Genomic DNA, 22,659 nt, shown 5'->3' on the forward strand with positions numbered 1-22,659 from the left:
TCCCAACCCAGGGGTTGAGACCAAGTTTCTCATGTTGCAGGTGGATTCTTTACTGTCTGAGCCACCAGGGAAGCCCATTTTATTAGGGTTTAATAGGTTATATGCACATTTTCTCTTAACTAGTGTGCATTAACTCTTAACTCTCTTAACTCATGCATTGTGTTTTTGCTTGCTGGATATGTTTTCAAAATACTGCTTATGTATCACATTATCTATAGACCATAATAAAAATAATTTAGGAAACTTACTCTTATTTTTACAGACATGAAGGTTTAAAATAGTTATTTATTGAAAGTGTGAGTTACTTAGTCAAGTCCAACTCTTTGCACCCCCATGGACTATGGCCCTCCAGGCTCCTCTGTCCATGGGATTCTCCAGGCAAGAATACTGGAGTGAGTTGTCACTTACTTCTCCAAGGGATCTTCCTGAACCCGAGATCAAACCCAGGTCTCCTGCATGGCAGGCAGATTCTTCACCATCTGAGCCACCAGAGAAGCATACAGCAATAAATCTTTTTATAGATAATCTTAATTTTCCTTTAATTTGCAAATAAATTAGTAAATGTTTATTTATCATGGAAATAAGTAGTACAGTGATGGTTGTAATCTGAAGTAACTTCATCTGATGTTTCTCATTAAATAATTTACAATTTAATTTGAGGATAAAATGTATATAGATGCATATAGATCTAGTGAATGGAATCAAGCTGAAACTAGAATTTATATTCTAAAATTACTATGATTTTAGTCTACAGTTAGATTATTTAATTTCAACATATATTGGTTTGATATTTTGTTTCAATTTAAAATTAGTTAGTTCTTGATAAGCAAAATTTAACTACTATTAATTAACAGCTTCTTTTTTTTTTTAATGATTTTTTCTTTCTAGTCCCAAGTTTCACAGTTGTAAAATAAATAGATTGAACAGAAAATCTCAACCTCACCTTAATGTTCTGAACTTTCTTGATTTATAACAGTGCTTATAAATGGTATCAAGCTGATAATTAGCATTTGCCGTCCCAAAGATTAATTTCAAAGCATTTGAAGCTAGATCTTAGGTCTTTTTTTGGAGGGAAATCCTTCTATTCATGAACAGGTAACCAGGGCTAGAGTATGTATATAGTCTATTCTAACCATCTTCACAAAGGAATTATTTCCTTAGCAATCAACTTCAATGATGTTTACCTCAGAATAAGATGCAGAACTTCACTTCTAGATTTGGTTTATATAAAAAGTAAATAATCTTTTGCTTAAACCTTAACAACAATTTGTTCAGAACGTACTCCTATGACACACAGCATTCTAAGAGTTAGGCAAATAAGCCCTATCACTACTAGTCATGTTTTCTCTCTTTCAGCTATCATTTGAGTATGTATATGTGAATGGAGTGGGGATGGGACTAGACAGTAAACAAATACTTGAACAAGTAAATAGGCTAAAATGCTACAATATCTCTTTTTTAAAAAAATACCTAAGGAGTGATCAAGTAACTGGCCGACAACTTCAGAAACTGTGGTCTGGGAAGTAAACTCTGAAGAGGTTGCCTTAAACATCCCATTGAACCTGGGTCTCCTGCATTGCAGGCAAATTCTTTACCAACTGAGATACCAGGGAACCTCACTAGGAACATTGAGTGGGCCAAAACTAATGTATGTTCCTGTCTCCACCTGAACAGAACCTTGGAATCATGTTTTTTTTTTTTTTTTTTAATTCACTAAATGATATCATATGCAACCATTTTGGAAAACTATTTGGAGTTCAAGCTGTTAAAAGATATTTGCCTTTATAATTTGACATCACCAATCTTTTCAGTCTCACCTTTTAAACACAATAAACTTCTTCCCTCCAATGTATACACATGGTAGTGATACACATACAGTGATAAACGTGTGCCATCACTAGGCTGTTAGATTGCACTCTATCGGATTGCCATCCCAGCAAAAGACACCTCCTTTTCCCCTGCTGGGTCTACTCTTTCACTCCCTATTACCTCGATGTTCCCCTGGTGAAACCTCATTTTCCCTTCAAATTCCAGTTAATTTTTATCTTCTTTGTGATGTCTAGTCAGGTGGCATTTCCACTTTCTTCTTAGTAAGAAGAAGTGGAATATATATCATTGCCTCTGATATATTTCATCAGTGGAATTTGGTGATCGGTCAATGCACTATCACAAAACTTTTTAAAGAATAATATAAAAAATTCCATTCTTAATTCATAATTTTGCAGTATCCATTTTCCATTATTTTATCAAAATAAATTTTCTTGATATTTAACTTAAAATTAAGATGATCTATGGGGTTTTCTACCATATGTTGACTCATTGAATATTTTTTTCTAATGCAGTAGTAACCATCTTTGTATTACTGTCTTTAAGATAACAAGTGTGTAATTCATACTTTACTTTGCACTAGATTATTTTTAATAATAGGACTATTGTGCACAACTCTCCATTGCCTTCTGAAAATCAACCTTTTATATAAAGCCCAAAGTTACAAGCTAGGTTTTACCTCAGTCCAGTTAAGCTGTACTGGATAAATTTATTTTTTTTCATTGATAGTACTTCTTTCAAGGTAAAGCCCCTTAGCAAATACTCTGTAAACTTGCTAACCTGGGTTCACCTTAAGCTTTATTTTGTGACCCCATGGACTGTACAGTCCATGGAATTCTCCAGGCCAGAATACTGAAGTGAGTAGCTGTTCTGTTCTTCAGGGTATCTTCCCAACCCAAGGATCGAACCCAGGTCTCCTGCATTGCAGAAGGATTCTTTACTGTCTGAGCCACCAGGGAAGTCCTTGTTTCGCAGACTGAGCCTTTTATTCTTACATCGTTTCACATTTTTCCTTTTTTGTATATTATATTTTGCCTTGTGAGTGCTTTCTAAGTTGGTTCAGTCATGTCTGACTCTTTGTAACCCTGGACCTTAGCCTGCCAGAGACCTCTGTTCATGGTATTCTCCAGGCAAGGATACTGGAGTGGGTTGCCATGCCCTCCCCTTGGCATGTTCCCAACCCAGGGATCAATCCTGCATTTCTTACATCTTTTGCATTGGCAAGCAGGTTTTTTACCACTGGTGCCACCTCTTATTTTCCTCATTTATTGATATCTTAAAGTGCTTTGGGGAGTTTTTTTTTAATTTCATAGTGCTCTATTAGTACTATTTGTATGTTTAAGATAAGATATGAATCATTTAATATAGGTTAGTAAGCTTAAGAAAATTGTTGGCTACAAACCCTCTATTCCCCTTTTAATTAACATACTGGTTTTTGTATATTTTTAAAAATTTATTCATTGACTGCATTTATTTGGCTGAATTTTCCTAACAGTGTTTGTTGGCCGAGTTCTCATGATATTAAATACTTAATTAAAGTGTCAGTGTTTTTAGGAAAGTGCAGCTAATATTATAGTACTGCCTACAGTAGTTTCAAAGTAATGTGCATCTAATTCATGTGTGTGTGCATGCCTGTGTGTATGCATGTGTTTGTGTGTGTATTAAACACTCCAGGTCCAAAGACATACTTTCCAAAGAGAAACAAAAAAGTTTTATTTATATATATATATATATTCATGTACACACACATACACACACATATATACTACATATATACAAGCTGTGCTGGGTCTTCATTGCTGCACATGGACTTTAGTTGTAAAAGCAGGGGCTACACTCTAGATGTGATCCACGGGCTTCTCACTATAGTAGCTTCTTTTGTTGCAGAGCACAGGTTCTAGAGCATGGGTTCGGTAGTTTCAGCACATAGGCATAGTTGCCTGGTGGTATGTGGGATCCTCCAACATCACTAACCAAATCCATCTCTCTTGCATTGGCAGACATATTCTTACTCACTGGACCACCAGGAAAGTCTAAAGTGTAGGCTTTTTAATATCATTTGAACCATTGCCTCCCTAATCTATTTATTGTTGGTATTTTAACAGGAACAGTTATTTCATTTATGCTTGGAAATTTATAGACTATTTTCACAATTCTCTATTTTTACGAAAAACATGTAATGGGAAGATGTCTCTTAGTGGTTTTACCCAGAGAAGTAAGAACAGTTTGAATCTGGCAGCACTGTGAGCCAATATAATTTATTTTAGGTTGGAAGAAAAGTTATGACCAACCTAGACAACATATTAAAAAGCAGAGACATTACTCTGCCAACAAAGGTCCATCTAGCCAAGGCTATGGTTTTCCTAGTAGTCATGTATGAATGTGAGAGTTGGATTATAAAGAAGGCTGAGCACTGAAGAATTGATGCTTTTGAACTATGGTGTTGGAGAAAACTCTTGAGAGTCCCTTGGACTGCAAGGAGATCCAACCAGTCCGTTCTGAAGGAGATCAGTCCTGGGTGTTCATTGGAAGGACTGATGTTGAAGCTGAAACTCCAATACTTTGGCCACCTGATGTGAAGAACTGACTCATTTGAAAAGACCCTGATGCTGGGACAGATTGAAGGCAGGAGGAAAAGGGGATAACAGAAGATGAGACGGTTGGATGGCATCACTGACTAAATGGACATGAGTTTGAGTGGACTTCGGGAGTTGGTGATGGATAGGGAGGACTGATGTGCTGCAGTCCATGGGGTCGCAAAGAGTCTGATGTGACTGAACTGAACTGAACTGATTGCTACCTCTATGGAAGCATCATTAATGCCCAATCACAAGAGAGTCTTCTTTCTTTTGTTTTGCTTCTGCAAGCTTTTCAATGGAGTTCTATTTTCATTTACCATCTCATTCAGGTGTTTGCATCAAATAATTATTAGTATTTTCCATCTAGGGAAGCTTGTTTCTGCATTGGGGACAGAATTAGTCTAAGCCGCCTTTTATTTTTGAAATACTTATTTATATGTTTTTTTCTCAAGAAATTCAGCTACTGTAATTTTCAATAAAGTGAGAAGTAAATAAGATTTATGTGGGCTGTCTTTGTACACACGGCATTGTGACATGCTTAAGGACTATTTATTTAATGATTTATCACCAAACGTCCCCCTCAGTTACGTTTGTATGTGTGAGTGTGTTTATTTTTCTTTTGTTTGGGGAGTGGAGTGGAGGGAGAAGAGTTGTTTCAGGTCAGCACCTACATACTTTATTTAGTATATGCTTTAGGGGATCATGTATAGATATTGAGCAAACCCTCAGTTGTGATGTTTTCCTGGAAACTCTAACAATGCAAAATTGTTTTGGGAATACTTATTTTTACATTGATTCCCTCCTTAAAAGAAAACAAGGCTAATATTCAACATTTTTTTCTGTCCATTATTCAGTCTATCTACCATGCAGTCATCTATCATCTCTCCAACCAAGAGTCAGGAAATGCACACTTATGAGCTGAAGGAACTGGGAAAGGACGTCAGTAGCAGCACTGTACTCTAGACACACAAAGAGACACAGCACTTTATAAAGCAGGGCTCCCCAACCTCCAGGGTCTAATATCTGATGATCTGAGGTGGAGTTGATGTAATAATGATAGAAATAAAAGTCCACAGTAAGTTTAATGTTTTTGAATCATCCTGAAAACATTCCCCCATCCCCCAACCCTGGTGTGTGGAAAAGTCGTCCTCCACAAAACCGGTTCCTGTTGCCAAAAAGGTTGGGGAACCGCTGTTATATAGGACAGGATCAGTCCAAGTGGTTTGGTGAACTCCATTCATTAAGTTAGATCTCAAGGTTGAGATTCCAACTGTGAAATACTAATTTAGGCTTAGAGCACTGGAGAAATAAGAAATAATCCCAATAGCCTATTTAGTCAGAAAACACAGTGGAAATAGTGCTCACCGACAGTCCCTCTGGCAGTGTGTGATCTAACTTTGTTCTGTCTGTAATCTTCTACACAACCCCTGATGCAATGGAGGCTCTGGAACCGTTTGTACAAGCATTCAGAATAAAGTGACTTCCTAATCACAAATATTCAGGATGTTTTTGGAACATCTACAAAATTCAGGATACATGCTTTAATTAAGTTTTGTTTTTGTTTTTGTAAGTAGCATTTATTGAAAGATTTCATCATATGTCATATGGAGACTTTAACTTATCACATCAGTTTCTGAAGATTGTCCGATGGTAATGAATTAGTCATTTTCATGAGAGCTAGACTCAAATCAGTGATTTGGAGTAATAGGATCTTTATCTCATCAATCTCATGAACCATTTAGTCCCCATTTCAAGAGCAGTTTTAAGTCTATTTCTAAATGTGTATTCTATTTTTTATTATGCCAATCAAATATGCTCTCAGAGGAAAGCTGAGTGAATGGCTCAATTATGGCTGTTGATGCCTTTCCCCTCTATTTCAGGACCAGTGCTTCTGAATTACTGTGGGCAAAACTTAGATGATCCCCATGGGGAAGAATAACAGATGAGAGGAAAAAAAAGAGAGAGAGAGAGATTTGAGACTTATAGATTTAGAGTTCAGTATTTTAGCTTGAATTTTTGTTCCCTTGACTGTTGAATTATATTCATTTGTGATTTACCTATAATCTTCGGACATTGCATTTGTCTTATTTATTAATTTAAAAATTATCTCTGCCCAAAATTCACTTTTTTTGCCAAAAGAGCACACAGATATTTGTGAATAATATACATATATAATTACAAATATGTGAAACAGTGAATTTTTTTTTTTTTTTGGTAACAAAGACGTCAGGACCCTCTTTAAAGCACAAGTTAAACATGGATTTTTTTTAAAGTTGTTTTAAGCTTTCTAGCAAGACCAAAAGTTGCCTTTGATGATAATTTTTTTTTGGCAAGAGTTAGAAAATCAGTGCTGAATTAGAATATTTGCTTGTACCTTTAATCTTCACTCTTTGTAATTTGTTCTGCATTCACTACCTATAAAAATCAAATATTCCAAAGAAATGGCTATTAATCATACCTATCTTGGATTACAGCTCTGTGAAGCCTGGGAGTAAAAGGATATGAACGTGTGAGCTACATATTATTTTCCTTAATGACCAGACATGACATAATCATTAGGGCCATTTTATGTTTCTGAGTGTGAATATATCTGAATACACTCGTGTGACTATCCTAAACTCGATTATGGTTGCTGTAATGTGAGCTGTATTGTTTTTGCTAGGACTTGGGTTTTTACAATCACCTTTTATGGGGGAGCAAATTCAGTGACTTCATTCTTCTGTGGTAATAGTATTCTAATGCAATCACATGTTAGCCATTGTTTCCTGTTAAATTTCAAAATTACTGATTTTGCATTTTGGATAAGCAGAATTTTTAAAGTGTCTTGTTGTACATAAATGATAAGAGCATCCTAAATAATGACATTTTACTATGTTTTATATTATATCCCCATCTGATTTTATCTACTTGAATTTTCTTTACCCAGCTAAGCAGTGCCCTTTATCTCAAAATGTGGAGATTGTGTGGGCTAGAATTATTGATTTTTCAACATATGCTCAAATGATTGAATATGAAAGTGAAAAAATAGAGATAATTATGTGAATTTCTCTTTTATTCATTTTAACAAAAATTTCCAAAATATGCAACATTACTGTACTTCTCAGAAATGTATTTTTATAGAAAGATTAGATTCTACTTCTCCAGGTTATCTAGAATAACATGCTTAAAGCATTAAATGAGAAAATTAGTTTTATCTGTTAACTTTTAAAACCTTTGACTGGAAAATAAATTTTAGATTACCTTTTTAAAGGTTGCAGTTTTTAAAATAAAAATTTTATTTCTGTACAAGTAAGAAATATTTTTCACTATAACCTGAATATTAAAATGAAGTGAGAGTAAATAAAAGAAATGAAGTGCATTATTTCTTACAACTGATACTCAATACCGAAGACTAATACAGTATGTGGTTTAGAAAGGAAATGTAATTTAATTCAAAATGTCTTAAATAGATGTATGACCACAGAATCAAAAAGGATTCTTAACAGTTTGAAGTAAACCATCTTCTAAAGCTAACATCTGGAGATTTGCTAGCAATTCTTGGACCGAATAAACCTACAGCTGACTTACTTTGACAATTTCCTTATTATAAGTTTTCTTATTATAGCACTACAGTATGATAGTTAATTAAACAAATCTGAGTGATAGGACCTTGATTCTAATCCTTACCCTTGCACTTAATAATAATGTGGTCTTCAGCAAGCTGCTTAAGAGCTCTGTGCCTCAGTGTCTCTGTGGATAAATAAAATGGATATACTTATACTTTCAACTTCATAAGGTTTCTATTCATTGTTGGTGTTGTTCAGTTGCTCAGTCAAATCTTTGCAACCCCTTGGACTGCAGCATGCCAAGTTTCCCTGTCCAACATTTCCTGGAGTTTGCTCAAATTCATGTCCATTTAGTCGATGATGCCATCCCACCATCTCATCCTCTGTCATCCTCTTCTCCTCCTGCCTTTTGTTTTTCTCAACATCAGGGTCTTTTCCAATGAGTCCGCTTTTTGCATCAAGTGGCCAAAGGATTGGAGCTTCAGCTTTAGCATTAGTTCTTCCAATAAATATTCATAATTGATTTCTTTGGGGATTGACTGGCTTGATCTCCTTGTTGTCCAAGGGACTCTCAAGAATCTTCCCCAGCACCACAGTTCAAAGGCATCAATTCTTTGGCCCTCAGACTTCTTTATCATCCAGCTCTCACATCCATATATGGCTCCTGGAAAAACCACAACTTTGATTATACAGACCATTGTAGGCAAAGTAATGTCTCTGCTTTTTAATATTCTGTCTAGGTTTGTCATTGCTTTCCTTCCAAGAAGCAAGCATCTTTTAATTCCATGGCCGCAGTCAGTGTTCCCAGTGATTTGGAGCCCAAGAATATAAAGTCTGCCCCTGTTTCCATCGTTTTCCCATCTGTTTGCCATGAAGTGATGGGACTAGATACCATGATCTCCATTTTTTGAATGTTGAGTTTTAGCTCACCTTTTTCACTCTCCTCTTTCACCTTCATCAAGAAGCTCTTTAATTTCTCTTTGCTTTCTGCCATAAGGGTGGTGTCATCTGCACACCAGAAATCATTGATATTTCTCCTGGAAATCTTGATTCCAGCTTATGCTTCATCCAGCCCAGCATTTCACATGATGTACTGTGAGCAAGGTGGCAATATACAGCCTTGACATATTCCTTTCCCAATTTAGAACCAGTCCATTGTTCCATGTCCATTTCTAACTCTTGCTTCTTAAGGTGTGTACAGATTTCTCAGGGGGCAGGTAAGGATGTCTGGTATCCTCATCTCTTGAAGAATTTTCCACAGTTTGTTGTGATCCATGCAGTCAAAGGCTTTAGCATAGTCAATGAAGCAGAAGTAGATTTGTTTTTTTTTTAATTCCCTTGCTTTTTCTGTGATCCAGTGGATGTTGGCAATTTGATCTAAGGTTTCCCTGCCTTTTCTAAATCCAGCTTGGACATCTGGAAGTTCTTAGTTCACATACTGCTGAAGTCTCCTTGAAGGATTTTGAGGATTACTTTGCTAGCATGTGAAATAAGTGCAGTTGTGCCATAGTTTGAACATTCTTTGGCATTGCCCTTCTTTAAGATTGGAATGAAACTGACCTTTCCAAACCTGTGGTCACTGCTGAGTTTCCCAAATTTGCTGGCATACTGAGTGCAGCACCTTCATAGCATGATCTTTGAGGATTTGAAATATCCAAAAGAAAGGGTATTTCAGCTGGAATTACATCATCTTACCTAGCTTTGTTCTCAGTGATGCTTGCTAAGGCCCACTTGACTTCACACCTCAGGATGTCTGTCTCTAGTTGAGTGATCATACCACCATGATTATCTGGGTCATTAAGACCTTTTTTGTATAGTTCTTCTGTGTATTGTTGCCCCCTTCTTAATATCTTCTGCTTATTTTGGGTCCATATTTCTACCCCTATTATACCTGTCTTTGCATGAAATGTTCCCTTGGTATCTCTAATTTTCTTGAAGATCTCTCTAGTCTTTTGTGTTCTATTTGTTAGTATTTTAAAAACATTTCCAATGTTTTGTACAGTGATTAGCATAAAGTAAAACTCTCTATAAGCAATATTACATAATTACTAAGCAAATATTAAAATACTTTTAAGGGCTTCCCTGGTAGCTCAGTGATGTTCCACTGCAGAAGACATGGATTCAATCCCTGAATTGGGAAGATTCCCTGGAGAAGGAAATGGCAACCCACTCCAGTATTCTTGCCTGGAGAATCCCATGGACAGAAGAGCCTGGTGGGCTGCAGTTCATAGGGTCTTAAAGAGTTCAACATGACTCAGCAACTATACAAGAACAACAAAAATACTTTTTAAAATGATTTTTTATCAATGCAAAAAAAAATATATTGACATAAAACCCTAAAAAACAAAAATGTGGCAACATGATAGAAGAAGGAAGGAAGGAACAATGGATGGACAGATGAAAGGGGAGTGGGAAAGAAGAATGGAGAAGAGGACAGGAGGGACAGAATGTCAAGGAAAAGGATTTTCCTGAGGTACAGATGCCAGGACAATTTCTTATAAAACATATTGGAGAAGGACATGTTATTTTTTGTGTTACTAAATTTCTTATAGTCATTTTTGCCTCTGATAATGGAATGGGAAAATCTAAGTAGTAACTTTTCAATAGTGTTCCCAGATTTTAACAATGTTGAGATTCCTGTATTCAATTCTGTATTCTCCTAAAATATATATAACCTCACAGATTACCTTATAGGTGTTCTTAAGTTTAGCTTATTGCAGTCAATAGAAAATTATCTATACATGTGTTTTCAAGATCTTTGGATGATAAGAATACATATGCAATGTTTTATAGGGGATGGATAATTAAGTCAAAATAGTTGATACAAAATTTTAAAGTATGTGTGAATTGAGCCTAGATTCTAAGTTTAACTCAAAATAAAATGAAAAATTCATTTTCTTTAGTTACATTTTGTTCATGATTCTTTGAAAAAGCTATTGATATATGAATATTTTTTAGGGCAAAAGATATATTTAATAGAAACCATAGCTTTGTTAACAAGTTTTCTGGTTATCTTTTTTTATAACCACAGTAAAGGGGCATAGAGTTAGATTTTATGATATATCATAACAGTATTATATAAATATTATAAAATAAAATACATACCCAAAAGTTAGCTTTCATAACACCATCTTCCAACAAAAATGCATTACAATCTATAAGAACTAAATTTTTACACAAATGGGATAATATTTAACTTACTTTACCTCTGGTTAGTTTCAAATAATCTTAATAAATGTTTATTATTAAAAATTAAAATAGTCTTTACTCATGTATTATGAAAATATTGAATGTAAATCTATCCTTACACAGCTGTCAGGAAGATTTTTCCCCCTGAAAACTGAACAATTTATAGTCCCAAAAGGATGTATCTTTGAAAGATTAATCTATTTTGTGTCCTTTAGTTGGCTAATAGCTTCCATTTATTAAATATTCCCTGATGAGAAATTACTGCTTTTACCATCCAGTCTCCTATTTTAAAAACCCTACTTCACAGGTATTAGGAGAGATCTAAGTGAAAAATAAGCCAAGTGAATGACTGTTCAATTAGAATTTAAAACCTTTTTAAGTGTCATCTCAAAAAGTCAGATTGTATACTTCATAGAACTTAGAGGAGGTCATGTGCTAAAGAATTACTCATAATGATTTAATTCATTCATTTCATAGATTATAGCTTCCGCTCTTCTACTGATGCAAAATGAATTTATGTGTTTAACTCCCATTAATACTAATGGTAATTGTGTGCATAAAACAGAAATACATTAAAAGAAATTGTCTCTTTTCCTATTGGCTACATGCCCCTTACCTGTGTAAAAATGTGAATATAGGCAAAAATTTAGAAATTCTATAACAAAGATATTTAAACTATTGACAGTTTTACTTTAGAAGAATCTGTCATTTCAAATCCTCTTAGAATGACAGCCTAAAAATTACTGAGTTTTTTTATTTTTCTGAATATAGTTATTTGGGATTACTCTTATATATTGCTTATTGTATCATTACAGGTTATGAAATTGGTAAGTGTTGTGTTATAGATCATTGAAAGCATAAAAACTACTACTTTCCATAGATTAAACATTTAAAATATCTTTTTTTTTTTTTTTGGTTTTAGGCTATATTTGACTCTATCTAACTTAATTCCAATATTAGTGTAGAGAATATTTCATTCCACTATTAGTGTAGAGAATATTTAAGGCACTGGTGACAATTTGTCAAAATAATTTCTCTGGCTTATTGATTGCAAAAGCAAAATATGTGGACATTTTTCAATTACTTAGCTTCTTATATTGAGGTATAGTTGACATACAACATTGTATCAGTTTCAGGTGTACAACATAATGATTTGGCATCTGTATATATTGTGAAAAGATCACTACATTGTTTAGTTAACATCTGTCACCATATACAGTTACAGAATTATTATTTTTTGTTACAAGAACTTTTAAGATCTACTTTGTTGTAAACTTTCAAATATTCAGTACAATGTTATTAGCTGTAGTGCCATGCTGTACATTACATTCTTGTGACTTCCTTTATAGCTGTAAGTTCATACTTTTTGGCTTCCTTCACCCATTTTCACTCACTCCACAACCCTTACCTTTGGTAATCACCAATCTATTCTTTGTATCTATTTTATGACTTCTTTTTATAAGTTTCCACATGTGAGATCACATGATACTTGTTTTTTTCTGATTTATTTCATTTAGTGTAATGCCGTCATGATCTATCCATCTGGTCACAAGTGGCAAGCTACCACTGTTCTTTATGTATACATATACACAATATTTTCTGTATCCATTCTTCTGCTGTAGGACAGTTAGGTTGTTTCCATATCTTGGCTATTGCAAATAATGCTACAACAATTTGGAGTTCATGTTTCATTTCAAATTAGTGTTTTGGTTTTCTTCCAGTGAATATTCAGAAGTGAAATTGATATATAATGTGGCAGTCATATGGACATTTTTGATGAGCTACTTGATGTATCAGTTGGGAATTAGCATAAAAATTTGAAGGTACTCTGACTTTTGTTTCTGAAGAAAATGCACACAACTTGCTAGGGTTGTCCATAACTAAGATAAGTTAGAATGAGATAGTTTACAATGTTTATGTGGACTATCCTCTTTCATGATTAGATAAATTTATGAAAACTAGTAGTGAGTAATACAACTGAGACAATGATAAATCGCTTGTCTAATTAACCCAATTGTGCTTTATTTGTGATGCAATATGTACAAAGTATGGATCTAGCTATTAATTTATATGAGATATGTAAATGATAGCTATAATTAAATGAAGAAAAAGTAGAACTAAAAATATAGATCTTATTTCTCTCTTGCTGGAGCCCTTCCAAGGAATCTCCATTTCACCTAGAGCAAAAACCAATCTCTTATGTCCTATTGTGCTCTCAATTTAAGTAAAAAAAAATATAATTCAATAGAATATAAGAAATATAAGTGATTATGATTTTTCTAGTAATTGCATTAATTGAGATAAAGATTTAAATTATGCTTATCTAAAATAGATGGGGAAACAGTGGCTGGCTTTATTTTATGGGGCCCCAAAATCACTGCAGATGGTGACTTCAGCCATGAAATTAAAAGATACTTACTCCTGGAAGGAAAGTTATGACCAACCTAGACAGCATATTAAAAAGCAGAGACATTACTTTGCCAGCAAATATCCTTCTAGTCAAGGCTATGGTTTTTTCAGTAGTCATGTATGGATGTGAGGGTTGGACTGTAAAGAAGGCTGAGTACCTAAGAATTGATGCTTTTGAACTGTGGTGTTGAAGACTCTTGAGAATCCATTGGACTGCAAGGAGATCCAACCAGTCCATCCTAAAGGAGATCAGTCCTGGTGTGCATTGGAAGGACTGATGTTGAAGCTGAAACTCCAATACTTTGGCCACCTGATGCAAAGAGCTGACTCATTTGAAAAGACCCTGATGCTGGGAAAGACTGAAGGTGAGAGGAGAAGGGGATGACAGAGGATGAGATGGTGGTTGGATGGCATCACCAACTCCATGGACATGAGTTTGGGTAAACTCTGGGAATTGGTGCTGGACAGGGAGGCATGGCGTGCTGCAGTCCATAAGGTTGCAAAGAGTTGGACACAACTGAGTGACTGAACTGAACTGAATAAATTTATAGAGTTATAAATGATATAATTTATACATAATTTGATTTTTACTTTGTATGATATATAATTTTATATTATTTAATATGATTTTTATGATTTAATTTATATTTTATTTCAACCAGTGTATCTAACATACCAATTCAATAAATAATCCATACTTATATACTCATCTTTGAAGTCTAGTGGATATTTCACACCTAATAGCTCTTTTCAGTTTGGATGCTAAATTTTACAGGGATACTTATTACTTGGAATTCATAAAATTTCCAATTGAAAAAGTAGATTCACATACTCAAGATATTTTAAGTATATTCTAAGTTTTAAGTATACTCAAAAATTTTCCAGTAACTGAATTTACTATAAAATAAAGTCATAGTTATATCTACATCCACATTGACAGATGCTTCAGTTTTAAACTATATAATTATCAGTATAAAATATAAGTTCATTAAAATTATGTAAAACCTTAATTTTAAGGTGTATTAGGCACATTTCAAGTGTTCACTAGCTGTTTGTCGCTAGTGGTTCCCAAACTGCATGGTATAGCTTTGGTAAAGCTTTGGTTATCACTCTGACCTCATTACCTACTACTTTCTTTCCCACTTTGAATCACGTCAGCTGCTTTTCCTTGTCTCCAACTCTTGCATTCTCTACCCTGGGGCCTTTGCACTCTTTCTTTTGCTTACAATGCTTCTTCTCCAGATATCACCATGACTAACTTCCACAGCTTCCTTAAACCTTTTTTCAAACCTCAGCTTCTCAGTGGGGTTTACCCTGACCCTGCTAGTAGAAAAATCACTCCCTCAGCTGTACATTTATTTTGCTTTCATTCTTTTCTCCTTGAAACTTATCTCTTGCCAACACCCTAAATAATTTACTCTTTAAAAATGTTGATTGTCTATGTTCTTTTTCCCATAAATAGGATATATGCTTCAAGATTCTGGGGAATTTTTATCCCTTTTCTTTAATAATGTGTACCAAGCAGGTAGAACAGTATTTGGCATATAATTGGTGTTTAGTAAGTTTTTGTTGAGTTAATAATAAAATGGCTTCCTACAGTTTGGGTTTGCAAACTGAGGGACAGATAATGGACCCTCTTCATACTATTCTGTTTAAATTAGCCAGATTTCTCTTTAATTAAATGTCCACTGAGAAAAGGAGAGGTTCAGAGAGCACTGGATAGAGAGCCTGGAGACCTAATCTCTGTTTTCATTTCTTGCTGTGTATCCTCAGGTGAGACAAGTAACAATTCCAGCATAGAGATTTTTTTTCTTCTCTGTATTATGAGGGAAACAGAATAGGCATCACTGAATTTCCTCCCGTTTCTAAAAATCCTACTCAGAGTTATTCCTCTCAAACAGCACTTCCAAAAAAAAAAAAAAAAAGTTTGAATAAATCCATCCACTGGGAGCAAAATGCAATTTAGCATAGCTCGGTAAGCAATCTGACGCTATACATATTTGCAAGGCTCTGCACTCCAGAGAGCAGAGTATAAGCTTAGCCCATAATAGGGAAACAATGAACAAATAAATGAGAGAAAATTGGCATAGCCAATACTAAAGACAATGAATAGTGCACTTATGATCATGCAGAACTCCTATTGAGAGACATAAGTTTAAAATATATTAAAATATGTAGAATTTAATGTTCAAGTCCAAGCAAATTTTTTAACATCCTGAGGTTATAGGACATAATTTGAACTAATAGTTTAGCAAAGCCTGGAAATAATATAACTTGCTACGTTTAAATTTTCTTCTATAGATAGAGTACTGTATGCCATAGAAAAATATGAAAATAAGTAACCCTCTGAAATTAGGGAGGTTTTAGTTAAGAAGAAAATATTTAAAATGGTAATATTAAGCAAAATGTGGAAATTTCTTCATGAGACATACAAATTTTAATAGGATCCAGGAATTAGGAGAAATCATTCATAACAGAAAAGATAAATTTCATTACAGGGACATTAGCAGAGCATTTGAACTTATATCTCATTACATTTATTTAATATTCTCACTTTTTTATCATTTGTTGTATTATCTACCTAATTTGGTAGTAAATATAAGAATGCATAAAACTTTAGGATTGAGAAACTAGAATCAATTTCCAATTTTATAATTTATTTCCATATCTATATATGTGTGTTTTGTATACATTCAATTATAATTGAATTGAAGTGATATAATTGAAGTGATAATATAAGCTATGAAAGAAAAGAATAAAAAGTGATCTCTCCTATCATCTCTTAAACAAAAGGTAAGAGTTCAGTACTTGAAAAACCATGGAGAAAACAGTGATGATTGATTAAATCAAATTTAATGATTTAAAAAGTGCTGGTTATTATAATGCCAAAGTCATTAGCTGATATTTTAAATTCTTTTACAGATGTACAGTTATCTTACTAAAAGAATATCTGCATTAATACTACTGAAAACTAATCAGAAAATAAAGTGCCCATTTAATAATTGATGTCACCTATATTCCTGGCAATATTTATTAGGTTAAGTCTATTCAAAAGAGTTGTAGTTTAAAGTAGAGATACCCAAGAAAGAAGCCAGTTTGAAATTTCTTAAATACTAAGACTCTCAGATATATCTTCTCTCAATAGTAAACCAAGTTAGGGTCTTGAGGGGGAAAAAAAGTTTCCAGGGTGCGGTATTATCAAGGTGATTGTATATATATTGCTGTTGCATATATTATTTTTACTGTTCTTTTTGTTTCAGGTATATAGTAAATTAATTCAGTTATAAATGTACATATATCTATTCTTTTTCAGATTTTTTTTTAATGAGCACAATGTTTAACATGTTAGTATTTATTATGGGAATAAGTACATGAGATCCTTTTAATGTAAAACTACCACTATTTAGTCAAGTGTGTCTCATCCACATACAAAAAGTATACTTAAAACCAGGAATTCTAAAGCTATTTGGAAGTTAATCTTATTTACCAAAAGTAGTCATTATTTCTTGGGGAAAAAAATGTCATACTAAAGCATAGCAAGCTAATTATCTCAAAATTTAAGTCAGCCATTGAATTAAAATTTATTAAATTATTGAGAGCTTATTACATGCCAGAATTATTTCCCCACATATTCAACTAGATAACCACACAGAGGCATTGTCAAATGTAGTTTCATAAAAAAAAATCATAATAGAATTGACTAATTAACCATGATAAAAATTGCAATGGTTAACAGTGAAACAGCAAAGGCAGGATATATGATTTAATTAATATGTGCAAAAATTTTAAAAATACAAAAAGCTACATCTTTTAGGGAAAAAAAGCTAAGGATTTTATCAATTATAGCAAATGTACCACTCTGGTAAGGCAGGGGAGATGTTGATAATGGGGATTCTATGTTTGTGTGGTTGCAGGGAATAAATGAGAAATCTCTGTACCTTTTTCTCATTTTTGTTGGAAGCTTCGTTTTTGTTAAGTGAAGTTTTAGTTAAAGACTAAATGCAATGTGTTATCAAGCTGGGTGATACTGGAACAGAAAAAGGGGTAATAGGGAAAAATTAATGAAATCTGAATGAAACATGGGGTTTAGCTAGTAATATATCAATGTTAACTTTTTTGTTGTACCAAATGTAATACAGTAATATAAAATGCTAATGATTAGGGAAAGTGGACACAGTGTGTATGGAACTCTTTGTAGGGTCTTTATGATAAGTCTAAAAATTATTTAACTATATTGAAAAATGTCAAGATTATATAGGTTCAAAAATGTTTAAGTAATGAACATTATGTGTTCAAGTACATAATGTACATGTGGCAAGTACTTTTCTGATGCTCATCTAATTTAAATCCTTAATCCTATGTGGCAGTTTCTATTATTATCCCCTCAAAGAGCTTAAGAGAAAATTAAGGCACTAAGTAGTTTAAAAACTTATAGAATTTTGTTATTTTTGTTGTGAGTTTCTATAATTACTTGTCTTCTGGGTCATTGAAGTTTGCCACAATGATGTCTGTAGCGTGGCAGCACATTAAAACTCGAACACCACATTCCTCTGAAGGGCACTCCTGATAAAGGTGACTGATTTTGCCATTCTTATCCATATTATAGTATCTTAGGACAGCCAGGTTAATTAACCTTTTTTTCTTATTTTTTACTCTTCTTGGAAGTTGTGAAAGCATCTTACTTTTTTTTAATATCCAGGATTTGAACTGAGAAGCTAACCATTGTAAAGAGCCTGCCTGCCAATGCAGGCAGACATGGATTTGATTCCTGGGTGGGTAAGAGTCTCTGGAGGAGGAAACGGCAACCCACCCCAGTGTTCTTGCCAGGAGAATCCTGTGGATAGAGGAGCCTCGCGGGCTGCAGTCCATGGGATTACAAAAAGTCGGACATGACTGAGTGCATGCATGTGTGGGCACACACACACACAAACACACAATTATTGACTTACCAAAGTACAGAAAAGAAAGAAAAAACCTGTTGAAGCAGATGCTAATTTTACCAACAATTTTATAATATATGCTGTGTATCTTATTTAAAATGTACCAATCAAAATTCCTTGAGAAATCAAATCTAATCCTCATAATATTGGTTCTGTTCATGAAAGCTATATGACTTCTCAGGATCATTAATAGACCAAGAACTCTTTACCTAGAGGTTACCCATTACATCTAGCCAAGGTCCAAAGTAATTAAAAAATTGTTTTCATGTGTTCAGTGATTATTTAATTGAGGTTCTTTCACAATGTTCATGTATTATAAAGTATTTTATTATAATGAAACATTTTTATTGGAAAGGGTAGCTAAAGATTTATTAATAGTAGTAAGAAATATGTATACGATATGCTGTCAGTTTTCCTCTGAGTGCTAAAAATTGTCTTTGGACACTAGTATTTCCAGATACCTTATTTTTTTCAAATAGGCCTACTATAACTGTTATGTTCAAGTACTAAATGATTTAGTCTTTATCATTTTAGATATGTAGTCACTCTATCACAGGTGATTTCTTTTGAGATGATGATGACTATATATTTATAAATCAAAACTATAAAATCTCCACTGATTTTACAAGTATATATTAAAATTATTTTTTAAATCTACCCAAAATACAAGCACATGTATTTTAAATATACTTTAAGTGTATTCTTCAAATAAAAGTACTTGAGATTAAATATTTAATTCAACTTTTGTATAAAATTGTGTGACACATTTTTTTTTTTTTACCAGTTGCTATGCTATTGTGGGTTAATAAAATAGCAAATTCTTATCTGAGTGTTAATAGTAAGCAACCTAGATATGAAAAAACATTCTTTAGTAGAGCACAGTTAAACTATTTAATATCATATAATATATTTTAACTGTTATGTAGAAGTAAAATCTTGGTTTCATGTTTCGCCCACAAAAACTCTACCAAGAGAAAACAAATTGCCTCTGCAACTTTTGCTCCACTGACTGATTTCAATATTTAATTTTTTAATGTAGACTTCTGTGCATCAGATTTTATAGAGAATATGTGTGGAAATATGGTTCAAATTAACATTGCCAGTGATCTTAGTGATAGGGAATGATTTAGTAAGGAATAAATGCCCTGTAGCTATCCTCTAAGCATTTTTAGCTCTTTGTGCCACTGACTTCCTTTAAATGATCCTATTTTTAAAACTTGTCTTGGAGGAAAGGAAGGAACTGAAAATCCACGTTTAGTAATCAACCAATAACAATTCCTTTTTATTTTTTGGATGTCTCAGGAAACAAATCATATTGAACTCCATGGCATTAATACAAATAAACCCGTTCCTCCTACAGCTATTAGGTTGCCATTGTGATTTGGGATCATTCACCAGCTTTCAGAGCTGAGAAGAACAAAAAAAGATGTTCAATTTTGCATTAAAACAGCATCTTTTATAACATTTGTATATAATTATATAAAAAGCTGGAGTAAGGACTGTTATACAGCATTACATCCTCAATGTAAAGCTTTACAGGAATCATTGAAACAAAGAGCATTCATATGCAGATACCTTATCTGCAAAAAGCCCAGAAACTGTCTCCCAATTTTACATTCATAATTTTCATTCAGAAGAGCCTAGTGAATAGATGTTCTCTGCAATGTTCCATTATTTCTTTCCTTCTTAAAATGAGCCTTTTACAATCTATTAGGGAAAGATATAGACATTTTCCCTCTTGAACATGTTCAAGTGTATATAGGGCATCACTTAATACTATTCGCAACTTTGTTTTTCTTTCCTGTCAAAAGGCTTTCTTTCATTTTCACTCTTGCCATAGGGCAATAAACTTTAGGTAGTCTGCAATTCTGGAATTTCTAAAGTAACACAAAAATGTTAACAAAGTATTTTGAATTACTGCTGTTACAACTAACTCTATAAAAAAGGAATGTTCTAAGTGATCTGATTTTACCACACTGGGTTTCTATTTAATGGTTATTTTGAAGTACTAATAACTAAGAAAATCCAGTAAATCCAAATGGGTTGTTTAAATCAGATTTATAATTATTCTTTAAGTGTTATCCTCCAAAATAAAAAAAAGAATCATTCTTAGTGATAACTATTTTGGTAATCTAGACATTCCTATAAAATAGTAGAAATTTAAACATATAAGCACTTCTAATTTAATTTAAAGCAATTCTAAGACATATATTACACTCTTTTGCATGCAACAGACATTTATTTATTTTTTTAATATTGGAAGGATTTTTAACTACCCAGAAATGAAATGTAAAATCAAATGCATCAATTTACTACATCAATTAACTGTTTGATTGCAAACTTTCTCATGTCATAATCTGTTCTGTAACTGGTCTGACTAATTATTATAAACTTGTAGATAGATAGGAAGATAGCTACCTTTAGAAACTTTATTACATGCTTCTTAACTCCTATTTCATGTGAATATTTCCCTGTATAGTAACTTTAGCAAACCATATGGATTCATACTTGATCAAAATCCTAGCAAAATACATATTCTTTCTGTTTAGCTGATATGTCAAAGTGATTTAAGTGCTCAAAGAGGAGTAGGAATTCAACATGCATTAAATAGTATTTTCAGGTCAAATAGCACAAGGATATAGCTTCAACTGTCATATACATCAGAGAGATTTATATCATATAATCAGAGAGTTAACAATTTCTAAGTTCAGAATTTTCAGTAGAAATATCCAAATAAAAATCTTAATAAATATTACCTCAGTTTTCTCTCTCTATTATAAATATATTTGAAATATCATAATCATGTATCCTCTCTTTTCATGCTGATGGCACATAAAAACTTAAAAATAAGTTTTTTATTGTATATTGTGGTTTAAAAAATTGTCAGATGACACTTGGCTTGTTCCATTCCAATGTAGCTACTTAAATTTAGATAGACATCCTGTACCATGCCTCTTTGTCCAGGATTTTTAGTCCTATATTGAAAAACTTTAGGTTGCTGTCATATTACTACCATAAAATTTTAATCAAAAATATTATTTATGTTTCTAAAATAGTGTTTATATTCCCCTTCTTTTAAGTGAAACTAATGGTTGAAATTCTGTGTATAGTACAGAGAAATTAGACATATTTCCTAATGCTGAAGAATTAAAGCTTTCTGAATTTAAGGATTCTGAGTCATCACCTCCACTTTATTTTACAAGTGATACATATCACTGTAATTCTGGTAATTTGAAATACATTATAGAATTTTTGCTTTCTTTCATTAAAATTACTATGTAATATGTATTATGATAGGTGAACACCTTTATAATGTTGACCAGAGTGCATTTTATTTGCAGTTTTGTTGTCCAGTTACTCAGTCATGTACGATTGAAACCCCCATGGACTACAGCACTCCAGGCTTCCCTGTCCTTCACTATTCAGGCTTCCCAGAATTTGCTCAAACTCCTGTGCATTGGGGTTTATTTTATATCAAATCATTTACTCTTCTGTTAAGATGGTGACTGTTGCCTTGGGCACATGTGAGCAAGTGTCATCATCCAGCTACTTACCTGCTATCTGATCATGGGAAAATTTCAGAACTTCCATGTCCCCAGTTAACTTATGCCTAAAACTATGAGTTACCCTGTGTGAAGTCCCATTCAGAGTGCATAACACCTAGTAGGAACATAATATCTGGCAGTGTCATCCCTTCAGTGGTTGCATGTTTACTAGTGTCTTAAAAAATGTATATACATAGAAGAAAGCAGAGTTTTTCTATATTTTGAGGATAAAAAATTTTTCTTTAATTTCTACTTAGAAAATAAGCTTATGAAATACCTTTCCAGGTTTAATCATGTCAATGATTCCCTTTGTGCTTGGGAAGTTCTATATTCTGAATATCTGTGTGCCCCAAAATGCATATGCTGAAATGCTAACCTTCAAATGGATGGTATTAGGAGGAATTGATTAAGTCATGAAGGTGGAATCCTTATTAATGGGATTAATGTCCTTGTAAAAGAGGCCTGGGATGTCCCTGGTGGCTCTAAAGAACCCTCCAGCCAACGTAGGAGACATGGGTCTGATTCCTGGGTGAAGGAGATCCCTTGGAGGAGGAGATCCACTTTACTATTCTTGCCTGGAAAATCCCATTGAAAGAGGAGCCTGGTGGGCTATAGTTCTTGGGAT

The 22,659-nt window shown here is 33.5% G+C and overlaps 1 protein-coding gene across 5 annotated transcripts in view; it reads left to right on the forward strand.

Annotated features, from left to right (window-relative positions):
• The window catches only part of CADM2 (cell adhesion molecule 2), a 1,278,284-nt gene that overhangs the window by 120,940 nt on the left and 1,134,685 nt on the right, over positions 1-22,659 (forward strand). The gene's annotated exons all lie outside the window — the stretch shown is intronic.

Source organism: Bos javanicus, chromosome 1, assembly GCF_032452875.1.
Source record: "Bos javanicus breed banteng chromosome 1, ARS-OSU_banteng_1.0, whole genome shotgun sequence".
In the NCBI taxonomy this organism is placed as follows: Eukaryota; Metazoa; Chordata; class Mammalia; order Artiodactyla; family Bovidae; genus Bos; species Bos javanicus.